Here is a 13,826-nt window from a genome sequence, read left to right as displayed (position 1 = left end):
CCCTCGCCGTAGCCTCCCTCCCCGCCTCGCTCCCTCCCTCCCCGCCGCCCCGCGCGCCGCACATCCCGCTCTCGCTCTCGGGCTCCAGACTGGTTTTTCTGGTTCAGCCTCCCTCCCTGGGACGCGCTGGGGGATCCGATGACGTCGCTGGCTGAGTCTCTCCCTCTTCCTCCCTCCCTCCCTCCCTCCGCCTCCCCCCGCGCCCGCCCTCGCCGCGCACTCCTCCTAGTAACTTCTGTTCGGGGAGGCGCTGCCAGGAATAACCCGGTGCGTCCACGGCCCGGGAGGGGAGGCGGCCGCTGCGGCTCCCGCACGCAGCCTGCTCGCGGCCCGGGCCTCGCGCTCCCTCGCGAGCCCCGCGGCCCGCGCCCCGGGCCCGTCCCCGCGTAGTGTCAGAAAAATAAATAAAGGCAAGAGGAGCCCGGGCAGGCGGTCGGGATCTCTTCCCTCCCTCCGCGCCCGCCCTCCCTCTGTCCTTAAGGAAATGCTACCAGACACCCCCCACCAGACACGCTCAGCCTTGGCGAGGAGCGGCCGCCGCGCCAGCGAGAACAAGGGCACCAGGGGGGTTTCCTCCTCCTCCTCCTCCTCCTCCTCTCCCTCCTCCTCTCCCTCCTCCTCTCCCTCCTCCTCTTCTCCGTCCTCCTCCTCCTCCTCCTCCTCCTCCTCCTCCTCCTTCTCAGCGGTGACTTTCCAGGTGAGCGGCCGCCGCGGCTGCGAGGATCCCCCTCGCCCGCTCGGGCTCGGGCCGCCGCGTCGCGCCCTCCTCCCGCCCGGGTCACCCGGCGGCGGCCGGGAGCTGACAGCCGCCCGAGGGGCTCGCGGACCGGAGGCGGGCGGCCGGCGGGAGGCGGGCTGGCGGTGAGAGGGTGGAGAGGAGCGGAGCGGGGCGCCGCCGGGCGCTGCGTCCCCGCCGGAGGAGGGTCTCCGCCGGAACATCTGCGGGGACCGTGGCACAAGTCTTTGCCAAGTTGGGTCTTGGACCTGGAGGCTCCCCCGAGCCTGGAGCAACTTGGAGGGTCTCCCGGCTCCTTAGCACTGTTCCTGCACGCCTGGACTCTGGGGTGCCGGGTGCAGCCCCGGGGTGCGAGGAGGGCGGACCGGCCGTTCGGGAGAGCGGAGCGGCGGGAATCTAGGTTCCTCGGCGCGGTAAGTGGCCCGGGCGCGGGCGCCGTGTTTTTCCTGCCTCCCCTCGCCTCGGGAGCTTGTTTCACTTTATGCCGAGATCGCGTCCGCCGGCCTCGGTCGCCCGTCGCGGCGCGCGCCCCCGGCCCCTTGGCGGCGGCCCGAGGGTGAGGGTCGGAGGGGGCGGGGACGGGGGAGACCTCGCCCGGGGGGTCCGGCGCGCCGGGAAATGCGGGGAATACCCTGGCCGAGGATCTATGCAGATGAGGGGAGGCTGCTTTGCGTAATGTCCTGGGGGGAGGGGGCCGCGCGGGAGCGCCGGCGGCAGGAATGTGCCTGGGTACTAATGAGGGACGTGCACCGGCGCGCACCGCCGGCCACCGCTGCGGCTGCCGCGGCCGCCGGCCGCCCGTCGTCAGGTAGCGGGGGAGGGGGCCGCGGGCGGCGGGCGGCGGGCGTGCGGCGCGGGCCGGGGGCGGGCGGCGGGCGGGCGGCGCGGGGGCCGGGCCGCCGGCCTGCGGCCGAGCGAGCGCGGCGAAGGCGCTAGCGGTTGGCATTTCAGTGACTCCTTTCTCCTCCCGAGCGAGGAAGGAAGGAGGGAAGGAAGGAAGGAAGGAAGGAAGCAAGGAGGAGAGAAGGAGAGAAGGAAGGAAGCGAGCGAGGAGGGGACTGTCTCGATGGAAGGTTCAGGCGGAGGCGCCCTCGCCTCGCGGGTGCAGCGGCCGCACAGCGGCTCCCGGCGCGTCGGGCCGGCCGGGGGCGCGCGGAGACGGGTGGGGGCGGTTTGCATGCGTGTTGGTCTGTGCGTCTGCCCGGGGACCGGGAAGGGACATGTGTGTTTGCGCTCTGCACTGTGGGGAGCTGGGTCTGCGCCTTTATGTCTGTTCCCTGAAGTGGGTGGAACGTTGGCCCGTTCCGGGAATGTTCCATGACGTGGTGCGGCCACAGGAAGGGGGTTAACGAGGGGCTCTCTGCCGCGGCGGCTCCGCCGGCTGCTATCAAAGCAGATGTGCTGCCGCCGCCGCCGCCGCCGCTGCTCTCACCTCCCTCCACCCCTCCCCCCGCCTTCCCATTCTGTGCGTCGGGTGGTGGTAGGGGCGAGACAGGAAAACATTGCTCTGTGTGTGTGTGTGTGTGTGTGGGGGGGGGTGATGGACGTGTGGTGTCTGTCGTGTTGGGTGGGGGAGACTCCAGATTAGCTCTGCCACCCCAGCTGTTATCACAGATCGGTGCGCTTTATACGCATGTGCCTCTCGCGTTCTGTCCCTCTTACATAACACATCCAGTGCAGCAGAGGACACGGGAAAATGCGACCCCAACCCTCCAAGCCCAAATTGGGTGAGGGAGTAGAAGGTCAGGAAGTGCCCCCGGGTGGTGGTGTCCTTCAGGGACGTGGCTTCCAGTGGGAAAAGGGAGGAGGGGAAGAAGGGTTTTCTTCAAGTGGCTCCTCTCATCTCTGACTTGAAAGCATCTAACCGAAAAGGACTGCAGGAACTAGTCTTCTCTAATGGGAAAGCTTTTACAGGCTTCGCCGGGGGAAAGTGGGTACTTTAACCTCGGGAGTGCAGAGAAGACAGAGGGTCCTTAACAGACGCTTAGAGGAGCCGAGCAATAATATGTGTGGGGTAGGGGGCAGTGCGGGTGGCTTCGAGGGGACCGGAGGAATAACCTGATAATAGGTTTCGCTGGAGGCCTCAGGACACCTGTAATGGCTTAGAATTCTCACAGGAAGCAGTGTGTGCAACTGACATTGCAAAAGCCTTATTCTCTGCACAGTTTCTTAGGCCTAAAATGAACATAAAAAGGCTTGTTTCCGGTACTTTCATTATAATGGAAAATTTGAACCGATTGTTCTCCTTCCTTTTTTTTTTTTTTTTTTTGCCATTTTAAAAATAACTCCATTTACCTCCAAATAAATATTGGTACTCTCTCCCACCCCCAAAGGCTAGACCTTGATAATTCACAAGAGGACTGTGTTTTTCTAGCATACTCAGAGCTCTAGTCAAGGGCTATTGATTTTTCTCTTTAGTACAGTTGTTTCTTTTGTGGCGCATAATCAAGCCCAGAAATTACTTGAAATATTAATAAGATCCATTTTAATTAAATTTGCAATGATCTGTCCTCCTAGAAAAAGGCCATTTAACTTTATTAGAAACATTTCCTCCAGCGATATAGTAATGTTTGGTGATATTTGTCCTTGAGCAAACCGTTATTTTAAATCTTTGCATACATATATATGTACATTGATATGTATTAATTTATGTATTTGATACATATATTAGTGTTTGCACTAATCCTGTGCTTTTCACCTTATCAGGATGCCAAAACAAGATTTTAACCAAATAGATTGTGTAATGAAGCAGATTCGGTTTGATTTTTGAGATATAGGCCAAATGATTTGTTAAGACAAAAATGCCTTCTGTGTGCTATCACTTTCATTAGTAAGACTAAGAAATCATGTTACCAGATGAGAACTGTGCATTTTTATTTTGAGGTGAAAGGGATTTACCAACATCCACTTAATGATAGTGTGCTTCAAATGTCATAATCCCTTTTGACCGCTAGGTTTGAAATATGCAGCGTATTTTCTTATGTACAGAAAAAAGATACATGGCAATGGTGAATCTTTTGAAAATTGTCTGAGTTTCTTGCTTTGAACATAGGTCAGATATAAAACAAAATTCATTTGTTGGAATCTGTATTTCTGTACGGTGATTGTATTTTATTGGCTTTTTAAAGAGACTGCTTATGTTTATGGAAGAGTGTTTCTGATTACATTGATTTGGGGACGATTTTGGGAGTAGTAGCATATTGATGATGATTACAGACTTAAAATTCAACTGATTTTTAATCTGTTGGATCCTTGTGGAGGTCTTTGGAAAAATACCTTTGAAGTAGATAAAACATTTTTATATTTCTATTAAACATGGATGTGAAAGTGGATTTACAATATGTGTATTATTGCAGAATGAAATCATATTATTTGACTACATTGAAAGATTAGCCAGCAGAATCTTTTGATTGATTAGGCTACTTTTACATGAGATGTGTTTTCAAACGTTCTCGTTACTATGAAAACAAAACAGAGACGACACGTATGCAGGCGTTCCTTGTAGAATAATGGTACATGTGTCTGCTTGAGCTTTTGGCACTTTGTCATTATTCAGAAAACCAAGTTGAATTTTTTGTGCTGATTCAATTTAAAGTGAAGACTTTTTTTTTTTTAATTTGCCTATTTTGATTTTCAAAACGGGGCTTATTTCAACAGCAGCAACAACAAGTTAACAGTCTATTTGTGTTGGTATTAGATTTTCTTTAGTTATCAGTAATTAGCTGGAGTTAATCTGAAAGCTTCAGTGTAGCAAAAGTAGTTTTAAAGACCGATAGAAAATGTTATTTGGCATGAGTGAAAGGCGTATTCCATTACGGTATAGAATAATTTAATTCCTCATGTAGTAATTATTATAATAAGGGAAAAGTGGTTAAGAACAATTGGATGGATGGTCTGGGATCAAACAGGTTGCTACTCCCCTAAGTCTGTTTAAAAATGAACACTGCTTTCAAATTTTGGTTCCTAGTCAGCATCAGTAGGACTCTGTATTGGTCTATGCAACAATCCTGTAGGTGGAGAAGTGGTTCACAATTTAAACTTCCACCTGACAATTCCAGTGCTATGCTTCATATATAATGAATTTATGCACGAACTCATCATGAATCCATATTTTGGCTAAAATGTGGTATGTAAGTATTACAGCTTTTAAGGTGTTACTATATAAAAGAACAGAGGAAGTTTGCCATCTCAACTCAGTGGACTTCAGGCTTTATAAGGAACTTCACACTATCAGCGTGTATGGGTTTGCTGTAACCGCATAGGCAGAGCCTTCATTATTCTTGAGTAAAACTTCAGTGAATGTTCCAGTAAGGCTCCTCAATGCATGAAGTTGTGGATGAACACAGAAGATTGAGAGAAAATGGGAAAGCTTTATGAAAATAAGATGTTGCTTATTGGGGGAAATTGTACAACTGAAATAATTTTCTGTTTGTTCATGATATTTTATCACAATTTAAAAAAAACATTGCTTTCTATATGCTATTTATGGCAATGCTAACAAAAAGGAAGTTGTAAATCAGTATTTGTAGCTGTGAGATGGCTCTAAGTAATTTGGAAAAATATTTGAGCACTTTATCTATGATTGTGACACAGCCAGTCTTCACATACAAGAGGGTAACATAGCCTACTTGATTTGTGCAATCTTTGGCTTCTGTGGACCATGGCTACTAGCGTTAAGATAGATATAGGACTATACTGTCTTCACAACTGAATTTAGAATAGAATCCGGACTGCTTGATAAGTTGTGTCACCATTCTTTGAGCCAAATATGTGCTAATCTTAACATATATTATCTGTCATTTGAGGTATTAATTATGGCATTTGGTCTACTCTATAAGTGTCTATAACTTTAGATTTCCTCTCAGCTTAAAATTTGGAGCCTAACTAGGTAAACATATTTGAAGAAAGTGCTTTGGAGACAAGAGATGAAAATGAAGTTTGTATGCCTGAAGACAGCTCTGGGCGGAGAGCAGGTGGGGTTTGACCTACCACTTCTGGGTCATGAGGTGATTGGATGTAAGGGCTGGAAGCACTCAGGGCCAGGCAGCATTTTTGACTTGTCATTCAAATATAATCTTAGCTGTTTCTCCAGAGTACTATGACAAATGACCCAGTCATTGTTTATCAATACAACTTATTCATCCACTCATTCAACAAGTATTTACTATGGGTCAGGCCTTCTGCTAGACACCAAAAATATAATGATGATCCAGACCAGAAAAAAAGCTTCTAATCTAGTGGAGTTGACAGATATAGGCCATGAGGTGAACCAATAGCAGTAGAGCCACATTAAGTTGTGAGTGCTATGGAAAAAACATAAAGAAGTGTACAATAAGGGATATATCACCTCTGTCTGAGGAGGTAGTAATTGAGCTGAGACTGAAGAATAAGTTATAGTCAAGAGGAAAGAAGTGGGTGGGGAGAAAGAGAGTATTGTACAAAGAGGGGATAATGCAAATGCCTTGAGATTGGGGAATGTACAGTGTTTTTGGGAGCTGAAAGTGAGCCAGTGGGGCTGGAGGGCACCTAATAACAGAGGTAATGCAAGGTGCAGCCAGACAATGTGGTTGATTTCACATCGATCATTCTGAATGTTTATGAATGATTATCTAACCTGGTATAAATGGGCACTGTCCTTGGAAAATCTGGGCATATGGTGACCCTACTCTTGGTGATGTTGATCATTGGAGAGGGAATTTTGGGGGGCAGGGCCTAGAAGTTGGAGGAGGCCTATCTATCTATAGCATGTTTACAATCAATGATACTTGAACAATGATCAATGATACTTTACCCCTGGAGGTTTGTTATGATTCTATGTGTTGACTTTCAGTTTGAGGAGTTTAGTTGTAGGTTAGCTATTGTTATTTGCAGATCACTCTTTAAAATAAATAATTTAAATGAAAAAATACGTATTAGAAGTTCAAGTTAACTAAATTCGTCAACATCATTGATTCAATTAATGAATAACTACCAATTCCGAAGTCTTTACAAGGTCGCTGTTTGAAGAACCAATTAATCTTTAGAGCCCTGCATGAGCTGAATCTATATGTTTCTAAAGAGCTAGTGAAACATTCAGTTCCCAGATAATTTCTCTACGTGACTGCAAATACCAGGACCTTTGGGAAAATGTGGATTTTATTTTTTTCTTTCTGTATGATTCAGGGTCAGTGTATCACAAAACAGTAGAGAAACAAGTTAGTGAAAATAACATTTCTTTGTGTAATTTTGGACTCATATTCCATTTCGTGAACTCTTGTCATTTAATTAATTTGCTCCCTGTTTTAAAATTTACAGAATGTAGAAAATTCAATTTATGTGGCAGAAGGAGTCAGTATGTATAGGAGAAGTCTCAAGCTTATGCCCTGGAGTCAGACTGGGAATCAGGATGAGTACTTGAGAGATAAGAGGATAATGAACCTTGGTTTAAGAATTTTTATAATCTAGAGAAGACATATGGCTTTTAAAATAAACTGTATTAAAACAAGTGGAAGTAGAGGATACATGGAGGCATTTTTTTTTTTTTTTTCCCAACTGGAAAGAGTAGAAGGTCCCTATGGGAATAAGTAAGTTTTGAGTGCGGGGCCTTGAAGGTTGAAGTGAATTTCAAGAAATCCTCCTGAGAGAGAAGGGAGGGGCACAGTGAATTTGATCTGGGATGGTGGGGCATAGTTGTGCCAAGGCGGAGGAGGAGTATGGTGAGCATTGGCTCTGGACCAGGTGGGATGTGAAGCCCTCCTGAGAAAGCTGGATTTCACTGAAGGTTTTTGAGCAGAGGAGTGATGCTAGAATGTGTGTGTGTTCAGAGAGAAAAGTTTATGGGCTGGATATCTTGGTGGCAAGGAGGCCATTAAATTGGTATCATGCCCCAAAAAGAAGTAATGAAGGTTGATATTACTGAATGACAATATGAATTTTTTATCTTATTCATAAACATTTAAATAATACATAACCAAGTGGTTAAAATAATTTGATAAGCATGACCAAATATGTATGATAGTCACTTTGTGCTACATCTTAAGAACATAGTACTACATTATTATTTTAACCTACTATAAAACTTTTAACCCTGAACATTATTCATAAATATTAATAGTAGAGGTTTGCTACCAAACACTAACTTATGGAAATGATTATACTTAAAATTATTTTAAGGTGTAAATATTTAAGGAATGGATAGATGATTCATTTTGTGGTTCATTAGAATACTGCTTTCTAAATGATAGCTGATTATACCTAAATCATGACAATATTGGACAGATAGTGTAGTGCGGTGTCTTTGAAAGGCGGTGCTTCTTTGACAGATTTATTTGGTGGTTTCATTTTCTCGGAAAAAGAAAGCAGGAGATCAGGGAAGCTCTTATTTGCATTGTGGCAGATTCACTTGATTTCAGAAGGCCAAGGAAAAGGTGGGACTTTTGAAACTAGGCAGTGGGAAAATACAGACACACCCTCATTTATATTTGCTTAGGGGTCTGTAGGTGTGCATATGTGCATAGGCATACATGTGTGGATGGACACCCATATATACTAATCTTAGAAAATCGTATGTATTCAGGGATCCCTGGGTGGCTCAGCGGTTTAATGCCTGCCTTCGGCCCAGGGTGTGTTCCTGGAGCCCCATGGATGGAGTCCCACGTCGGACTCCCTCCATGGAGCCTGCTTCTCCCTCTACCTGTGTCTCTGCCTTTCTCTCTCTGCATCTCTCATGAATAAATAAATAAAATCTTAAAAAAAAAAAAAAGAAAATCGTATGTATTCAGTGAGAAAGAAAATTTTGATACTTAAAATATAAGCATGAATTCTCATCCTGATAGCTGCAGAAAGAATTTCTTTTAAAATGGAGATTGGGTCTAATTCCATATAAAGAAGATTATAGGAAAGGTAATTTAAATTGTAAGTAGCTTTGTTCACTAAAATACTAGATTCATTTGAAACAGTGTTTTATTTCTTTTGGAAGCCAGACAACTAGTTTAATAGTGTACATATGAAACACTAATTTGGCTTGTTAATTGGATGCAATTAAACTGAGGTTATTTTATACTGCTTAATTGTCTGAAAATTACATGTGTTGCCATGCCTGTGTAATGTGAGGCAAAACTGGGGGTATAGTGAAAGTGGAGGTGGAGGGACGTAAGGTCTAGTAGTGTCTTTGCAATTAGCTTTCTGTAAAAACTTGGAAGCAAGTCGTTTAAACTCTCTGGACTTCATTTGGAAATGAAAGGATTGGAACAGATGGGCTTCTAAAGCCTCTTCCAACACATATTCTATCAGTTTATAAATTCTACTTTGTAGTTATAGAGAATGCAGTGTCATTATATTCTGTAATTATGGTATTACAAGGATGAACTAAACACTTTTATAAAATCAGCACAGTGCCAATTTGCAAATCCGTTAGAAGGAAGGGTATGTAGGCTGAAAGAGCACTTACTCTGTGCCAGGCTGCATACCAGGCACTCTCCAGTGATAGCTGTCAGAAGATTTGGTATTACCTTCATGTTTACACTTCAGAAGATCGAGACTCAGAAAGGTTAACAGACTTTTTACAGGGACACTCCAACAGTAGTGAAGCAGGATTTGAACTCAGGGCTATTTGGCTCCAAAAACATTTGGTCTTTTTAACATTTCATAAGCATAAGCAACTGTTAAACATCAAAATTACTACAGAAATTTTAAAAATTAAATTGCTAGCCATTTCGCTCACTTTAGCACAGTATAGTAGTATAGGCATATCCACTAGTGGGATACACACTGTGTGAAGGAGGTCACCTAGGAGCAAAGAGCCTGGATTTAAAGTCAGACAAGGGGCGCCTGGGTGGCTCACTGGGTTAAGTGTCTGCCTTCGGCTTAGGTCATGATTCCAGGGTCCTGGGATAGAGTTCCACATCAGGCTCCCTGCTCAGTGGGGAGCCTGTTTTTCTCTCCCTCTGCTGCTCTGCCTGCCTGTGCTCTCTCTCTCTCTGAGTCAAATAAATAAAAATCTTAAAAAAAAAAAAAAGAAAAGAAAAGAAAAGAAAGAAAGAACAGGGTAAATTCCAGCTCTATCACAAGCTCCAGGGAATTTCGGAAGGTCACTTAACCTCCTGGAGGTTACAAAATGAGGATGATAATATCTGTTTAAGGGTCGTTGTGAAATTTTTATGAGAATATGTGTACCTATCTCACTGAGTTCATAATAAACATTAAATACATAATCACTATGATTATTATTAAGAAGGGATTAGACCAAAAGAAAAAAAAACACAAGAGAACTCAGTGTTGTGACAGTAAAATATCACTTACACATTTTCAAATGGTCTATTAAGCTCCTGATTGAAATGGCTTAAGAAATGATGTCAGAGAGCCCATGTTTTTCAACTTGGCAAGTGGAAATATCAGTTAGTTTGGGGATATTTCTCATTTAGCTCAGCCTGTGCTACACTAGTGAAGTGAACGAAATTCCCTGGTTCTTTATGGATCATCCTTCTGGAGTTTTTTGGTCTAAAAATAGCCTTCGGGGCCTGAATTACCCAACTTGAACTTCTATGTAAATTGCAAGAGCTGGAGAACCAGTGTTTACTCATGGGGCCTTGGACTTGCTTAGGAGGCACAACTGGAGTGTTCCTGGGACTGCTGGCTTTTAAGCAGACATTTATTAACTCAACAGAGATTTATTAAGCACCTACCTGCTCTGGGAAAGGTTCTGTTCTAGACATTGGGGATTAAATAGTTAAAAAAAAATTCCCTGTCCTCATGGTGTTTGTATTCTACTGGACTACTTTAGAAACTTTTTTAGGCAAATTTAGTTATGTACTACTTTCCAGTGTTTTTTTAAAAATCTCTACTTTCATCTTGTGTCTCTCAAACCAAATAATAGTTAGTGAAGTGTTGCAGGATTTACTAAATCACTAATGAAAAAATCCCATTTATTATACCCATATCTGTATCTATATTTTTCATAGTAGCATAGTACTATTTTTGCATGATTAAATATTATAGTACCTTTTTAAAATTCCTCTTTGTGGTTCAGCATGATGGCCTTTCCTAACCTATAGAATCAAGTTCTGGCTATTTTTTCATAAGGAAGAAAGAGAATGGTTTTTAAATGACACATTTTATTGTACAATGTATTCATAGTTTGTTAAAAGTGAAGAGATTACCACGACTTACATTTGGCATGTATATTTTTCATCTTTTTAAAATGAATTTTTCATTTTCGTATAATTTTTCGTGATCAAATTTCTAGTGGATTAGGGTGATTTGTTTATACTTTCCCCAAAATGTGGTAAACAGTCCATGGTAGATAGACAGTAGGAAGGCAGTAGGTATTTGGTGAATATTGAAAGTCATAATTCTCAAGAAACTCATACTTGAAATGGTAAGAAAAGACTTTGGACTCATTGTAAGATGGCAGGAGGGATCATCAGAATCAAATGATGGATGGAATCCTGGCTAGTCTTTGCTTCCTAAGTGTTTCTTCACCTTCATAAGATGTTCCCTGGGAAACAGCTGTCTCCCCTCTGCACCCACCAATCACACTTCTTACAGCCGTAGTCAGGGTCTCCCTGGGCTCTATGCTTCCCATTTGAATTTACAGCAACTGTCCAGGTAGAGCCATTTTGAGGTTGTTTTTTCCTACAGTTGGACCAGGAAGTTTATAGTGGACAAGGATTCTTCCATATAGGATAGTTTTCTTTGGCCATATTTTGTTTAGAGTGCTCTGAAAGGATCGCTATATGCAGGTAGTTACTGTATATAGGTGTAGGGGTTAAGGAAAAGTTGTTTCTTGGTAGGCCTGCTTGGATAGATTTAGCATAAAGAGAGAATGTATTTCTTTACTCCATTATGGATCCTGGCCCTTGGAAGCAAAGAAAAATACAGGAGGGAAGGCTGGGGGTGAATCTTTTCCTCTCAGGTGAAGTGATGAAATCTGTCTTGGCAATCCAGCAGGGGCTTGTGGGACAATCCTGATGGCCAGCCCCAACACTTTATGGACAAGTCATGGGAAGTTCAGCCTCTAATTATCCATGAAATAATTATCAAACTTTATTTTTCTTTCTTCTCCTGATGCCTACATTTTAAATAACCCCTGTTTGTCTAAGCAAAGGAAAAATCCAGGTTCATAAACATTCAATTTATTTTCTTTTTACTCAATTGATTTGCTATGTGTCAAAGTTTCTGTTTAGAGAAATACAAACTTTTTGGGTAAAATGAGGATTTTTAATATTTTGGGGGCTTTAGTGTCAGGATGTGCTCATTAGAGCCTACACTGGGGCCATAGAAGACACGAATGGCTGATAGTAAACCCTTATCCCACTAGTTCATTGCTTGCCTCATTATTGATTTTCAAAATGATTCAAGCAAAGTGGCTGTACTGTTATATTTCACTTCTTCTTCATCTGTAAAAATGAAGCATTGTTTATAGCACTGCCCTACCTCCTGGGAGCAGAGCAGGGTAACACAAGAGAATTGGAGTGGCTATTTTTAGGATGTGAAGCAACACTAAGTTTTGAGAATAATTCAGTTGTTGAAAAAAAATATGATACACAGCAATACATTTGTGACAAGGGTTAGTAAAGTGTTCTTGAGATAATTGACTGCTATTGATGCAATTTATTATAGGCATATGTAATTGTTTTCAGAAAGATAATGGTTAGCAGCTCCACAGCTTGTTGTAATATCCCCTGGTGCATTTAAATTTTGCGTAAGTCACTAATGCACATGTGTAACAAAATTTTGAGATAGTTATACCCATATTCAAGCAAAAGAAAAGGAATCCAAAGACAATTTGTTTTTGAATTTGTAATCTGTTTACTTGTCCCGATGGCCTCAGTAATGTCTATGGTGAACTTGGTGCCCAAATTTAATCAAGTGTAGCTTTTAAAAATGGGCCAAGTGGCTCAGAATATTCAAAATGACCTTTTAAAATAAATCACCTGACAGTATAGAATATAACAAATAATTGGATGCTGAGTGTAGAGATTAGACTTTTTTAATGGACAGACTCCAAATCTGTTCAGTCATCAGTTGATTTTGGCCATTTTTGGTGAGTTTACTAATATTAAATCTAATGATATCTGAAAGTAGTTATGATGGGTATCAATAGCTGATCTGGAAAACTTTCACATTTTAGCTAAACCCAGGAATTAATATTGTGAGGAAATTGTCCTGATAATTTGTCTTTCTTTTCCTATATTCTTATGGGTTATGTAGGATGGGAACAAAGAGAAGCAAAGAGAAGACACTTTGAAATTAATAACAAAATGGCCCTAGCTTTGAAGCCTGCTGTGATTATATTAATCTTCCTCATAGCTGTAAAAGCAGACCATGTCTAACAGTATCTCTAACATCTGTGATCTCCTTGACACCAACAGGTTTTGGGTTGAATTTCATAAGAAATTTTGACACTATGCTGCACAATTGTGTAAATCAAACTGCTGTTTTCATGTTTGACATAGACATGTTAAGTATTACTAAGAATATGAGGCAGGGAGAAGGAGAGCAGGATAGAAATGGGACTCTGAGGGTCTCTGGAGTATGCAAATGCCTTACTTACTTATTCAATGTAAACTTTCCCCGAGCTTTTATCCAGGTGGGTCAGATCTTAGGTTCTAGTGGGCAGCATCTTCCGTATCAGTTCAGCATCTAGTGAGAAGTTTTACTTCTTCCTACCCCCCCCTTTTTTTAATATTTATTTATTCATGAGAAACATGGAGAGGAGACAGAGAGAGAGGCAGAGACACAGGCAGAGGGAGAAGCAGGCTCCAGGCAGGGAGCCTGACGTGGGACTCTCGATCCCAGGTCTCCAGGAGCATGCCCTGGGCCAAAGGCAGCACTAAACCATTGAGCCACCCGGGCTGCCCCTGTCCCTTTGATACAATTTGTAGTTCTGCAAGTTACACCTGATTTAGGGCATCTCTTAAAGTATCTGATTTCAGTTATGGTGATTAATTTGCATGGGTGTAGGACTGACGTATTGATTTGTCAAATGATGACAGGACATTTTGCGATGTAAGTCTTCTCAGAGAATGTCAGGATTAGATAAAGCCATTGGAGCCATCATTTAATCCCCAACTGAGCAAGGAGAAAGCACTCAGGACAAATCACCAACGAT

At 43.3% G+C, this 13,826-nt stretch overlaps 1 protein-coding gene across 2 annotated transcripts in view; it reads left to right on the top strand.

Annotated features, from left to right (window-relative positions):
• Window positions 1-854: 854 nt before the first annotated feature.
• The window catches only part of HIVEP2 (HIVEP zinc finger 2), a 192,933-nt gene continuing 179,961 nt past the window's right edge, over window positions 855-13,826 (top strand). Inside the window, exon 1 of one of the 2 annotated variants that reach the window (XM_038526205.1) lies at window positions 855-1,149. The gene's annotated coding sequence lies outside the window, so the exon portion shown is untranslated. Of the gene's footprint in view, window positions 1,150-1,484; window positions 1,545-13,826 lie in introns of those variants that run through there. The other variant, XM_038526207.1, reaches the window with a different exon arrangement.

This window comes from Canis lupus, chromosome 1 (genome assembly GCF_011100685.1).
Source record: "Canis lupus familiaris isolate Mischka breed German Shepherd chromosome 1, alternate assembly UU_Cfam_GSD_1.0, whole genome shotgun sequence".
NCBI classification, from domain to species: domain Eukaryota; kingdom Metazoa; phylum Chordata; class Mammalia; order Carnivora; family Canidae; genus Canis; species Canis lupus.
This window is presented reverse-complemented; position numbering and strand designations above follow the sequence as displayed.